Consider the following 4,179-nt stretch of genomic DNA (forward strand, 5'->3'; position numbering starts at 1 on the left):
AATAGTTGAGTGTGCTTTTATTTGGCTAATGTCTTTGGTGTGGTAGCAGTTGCTTTTGGAAGGTGATCTATTTTGCAATTTAGTGTTTTCCTTGCTGGTGATAATTTCCCATTAAGAAGGCAAAAATAGAAATTATACTGTCTACTGGTGAAGAGAATTTAATTCAAAAATTCCCAAATCAGCACATTTTCTTTCCTTGTAAGTCCAGTGAAAGAAATTTTCAGGACTGGGTGGCATTGGCAAGCAAATACTGAGGAAGTAAGAGACTGGCTGGCCTAGGTGAGAGATGTTTGCAGCAAGGTCAGGACACCCAGGGACGGTTACAAATACAGATTCTCAGGGCTTACTCCAGACCTACTCAGAGTGGGACGCAGTAATCACCAGAGTCCAGGAGATTCTGTTGTCTGATGATGTCTGAGAACCACTGTTCCATCAGTGAGGTAGAAGAACAAGTCTCGAATGGAATAATGCTACAAGAGCAGTGAACACACTTTAGCTTTCTGTGCTAGAGTCTATCCAAGTTTAGCTAGTGTAAGGTATTAGTTAATTTGGACAGAATGCCAAGGCCCAGTTTTCCTTTAAAGTGGTTTGTGGTTTGGGGGACTCAACTCCTTAACCTTAGTTAATGGTGTAAGTAATTACTTGACTGTTTATGACTAGATAATGGTGCCAATAAATTGGGTGGTTGGCAGCCAGGCTTCTGAAAAGACACCTAAACATGGGCCCAGCCCACAGCGATTACCCAACCCATGGCATCAGAGATACATAGTCAGCTAGTGCAAGGCACATCACTTCTTGAACAATAGCAAGCTTGTAATTCCACCCAGAAGTGTTTTAGTGCTGGAGACACTCAGTCTCTGCCTCCTCTCTGCCTACATGTGTTTTAGTCACAGCCTCTATGGCCTCCGTTTTCAGTGCATGACTGTGCCTGCATTTTTACAATGGTTCCTATAAAATTGTGACAAGAACCTTACAGCAGAATGTGCAATTAAAAGATAAGTGCTGGCCACAGCACTCTTAATGGACCGTTCTGGGTGTTAACCTCCAGGCATAACTGGAAGAGTGTGTTTACCCATGCTGACCAGGACAAAGCCCTTCCCCCACCTTTTAAGTTCTATTAAGGAAGTCCATCACTGCCAAGATGTTGCAGCTCCCGTTCCCCCCACCTTTCCTGGGTTTCTCCCTATACCACCTCCATCCTGTCCCTTGACAGCTGGTTTTCCTCTGGGACAGGCGTGGGACTTGTCACTATTTCTCTTAGTTTCCCTGTTGCCACTATGAAGCACATAGGCCTCAAATCAATTTGAACAAGATAGGAATTAGCAGGGATCAGATAAGACCAACAATTAATTACTGCCTGGGTGAACCTATTAAAAACCACTCACACCGGTCAGTCACATATTTATGTCCTGCCATTTGTTGGGAACTTTAAGCCTCTACTACTGTTACCTTTAAAATGTCTAAGTGAAAATACTATCCCTGACCTACTCTGAACTTGAGCCTGCAGCTGGGGAGCAGTCTGCCTAGCCTCTTAGGACAAACAGTCAGTTATTAATGGAGATTCTACTAGACCCTCTACGTACTAACATCTGTTTAAGTTGTACTTGTACAGGATTGCATGGATTATTGATGCAAGGACATACTGCTTCAGCCAAGCACAAGCTTTTCTGATTTCATGATGATGTTTCACAGAGTTCTAGGTCATGACAACCTGACTTTTGAAATTACAAGCTAAAGCAGTCTCCTTGTGTCCCAAGCTGAGTATACAGGAAAGGTTTTCTCCTGGACCAATCTGCTTGTGAAGAGAATGATGTCTTCAGCAACCCAGCCAGCCAGAATCTGCAGCTAGGACTCATTCTGGGAACCCTGAGGCAGCTCCTCGCTTGGCCCAGTGTGGCTCTCTCAGGAATGTCATGCTCAGATTAGAGAAACTTGCTCCGGAGTGTTCGTAAGTGCATTCAAGTGTGAAGCAGCAAGTGCAAAGGAAGAGCTGTGTGAAGCCTGGACTGGGGCTGAATCGACTTCTCTTCTGCCCTTTGCATTTTCCAGTCACCCCTGTGCATCACTACTTACTCCACAGTCTGTTGAACTCTGCTTTTGTTGCACCTGGTTCTGTGCTGAGGAATTTTAGGGGAAGCCCTAGATGATGAAATGTTGGAAAGTGCAGTGGCTCTGTGCTTAACTTCCCTTTTACTCTGTCTGCCTTCTTATAAAAATGTTTTGAAGGGTGAAGGATCCGAGAAAGTTTCTACAGTGTGGGTGTATCATTAGAACAGGGTCACTATTTCCTCAACCTCCCGTTTATCCTAACTAAAGGCACCTTTCCCTCTGGAGGAGGTTCTTGTGTCTCTGGGAGTTGGCACAATGCAGGGACCACTGGGGGGCGCCCAATGCCTCAGAATAGTTCACATTTGTTAAAAGTGAGCAGAGCCATCTGCCCCATTAATGGAGTGGGCAGGCTCTGGAATGTGCTAGAAGGCCTTTATTGGTTTGTTGATGGTTGGACAGAGAAGAGCACTGTCTGGGCCTTGAGGGGAGGCTGAGAAAGGGTATTAGGAAGCAGGGAAGGGAATGAGAGGGGAGCAGGGGCAAGAGAAAACTGGTGGTGGAAAGAACAAAGGAAGGAAGCAGAGTAGAGGAGAGTAGGAAAGAGAGAAAGATGGCAAATGTTGCTTTTTCTAGAATCAGGGAGCTCCAGAGACACTGGAATATGGCGTTTCTGTGGACCATGTGGCGTGGCAAGGGGCAGGAAAAGAGCCAGGTTTAGGCTTCATTAGGGGGACACTGTGTATCTCCCAGGTCCTGAAGTCTTAGGCCTCCCATGGAACTGGCTATTTGGATTTCCTCAGAGTCTTCCCACATCCCTGTGCCCACTTGCAATCTTTTTACTCTTTTTGTTGTTTTAGAAGTCACAATTTGCCTTGATCAATCACATCCTTCTGGGAAAACAAGGATCTACTTTGATGTCCGAATATCCCCAGTGGAAGCAGGAGGTGAGGATGGAGGAGGGGGCTTGGTAATAACTTCCAGCCCCTTTAGAATCACAGCTTATTATTGACAATCTGGAACCACAAAATGATGAAAAAGGAAGGAACATTTTCCCATTTGAAAAAATGAAGGTTGTTAATGTTTACTGAGCTCTGACTGTGTTTTGGGTATAGCTGTAACCATTTAAAAGCCTAATGCCACGGAAGGCATGAAGCAGGTGCTACAATTAATTACTCACATTGACAGAAGGTTAAAAAAACTCAATCAAAGCCACACCTCCAGCAAGCAGTGGAGCCAAAGTCACAAAACCAGACAGGACAGCACCTACACTTCAGTAGCTTCACTAAAATTTATGTCAGGTGATGGACTTAGAACCTGAATGTAGATTCTCCATCATCAAATCTTACCATATCTTCAGTGCTACCCATATGGTTCTCAAAGATTTTGGCTTCAGGACCTTTATACTTTTATTTATTTACTATAAGAAATGCTGTTTCTATAGGTTTTATGTATGTTATTTACTGTACTATGAAATTAAAACTTAAGTACTTGTTCACTTAAAAATAACAGTAATAAAGCCATTCCATGTAAGCATAAATGACTTCTTTATGAAAAATAACTATTTCCAAAATAATAACAAAACTGCTCAGAAAAATCTTTCAGTTTTCTACTAAATATAAATGTAATATTATTTGATATAGAAAACTGAATACAGAAAAATCACAAAGACAAAAGCTAAAATAAGCTGAAATCCCTTTACCTAACAGGAAACCACTGTGAATATTCTTTGTGTATTGTTCCAGCCTCTTGAAAAGGCTATGAATTTCAGGTATTGTGCCTCCTGACACTAAAATAGTATCCTTAAATTGTAGCAATTTAGAAGTGGCTGTAAAATGAGACTAGGACATCTCGAGGCTGTACCATGACCTGGAGGGGGATGTGAACGACCTTGACCACATATTTCCAGACTTCAGACAGCACAGAAAGAGCACTTTCTAGTCTATTAATAGTATAAAGTTCACACCAGAGTAGAATGCTGTAGCTACACAAAGTTTGGGGTTTTTTTGCTAGGAGCCTAAGCTGGGCCTTTCTTGTTTTATGCTAAATATACACTAAATTGCATGGGTGGGTTCCTGGTGTTCCTCCCAGTGCCAGCAGTCCTCACCTGGCTGTTTCACATCAGGGAGGTGT

This window comes from Castor canadensis, chromosome 15 (assembly GCF_047511655.1).
Source record: "Castor canadensis chromosome 15, mCasCan1.hap1v2, whole genome shotgun sequence".
Classification (NCBI taxonomy): Eukaryota; Metazoa; Chordata; class Mammalia; order Rodentia; family Castoridae; genus Castor; species Castor canadensis.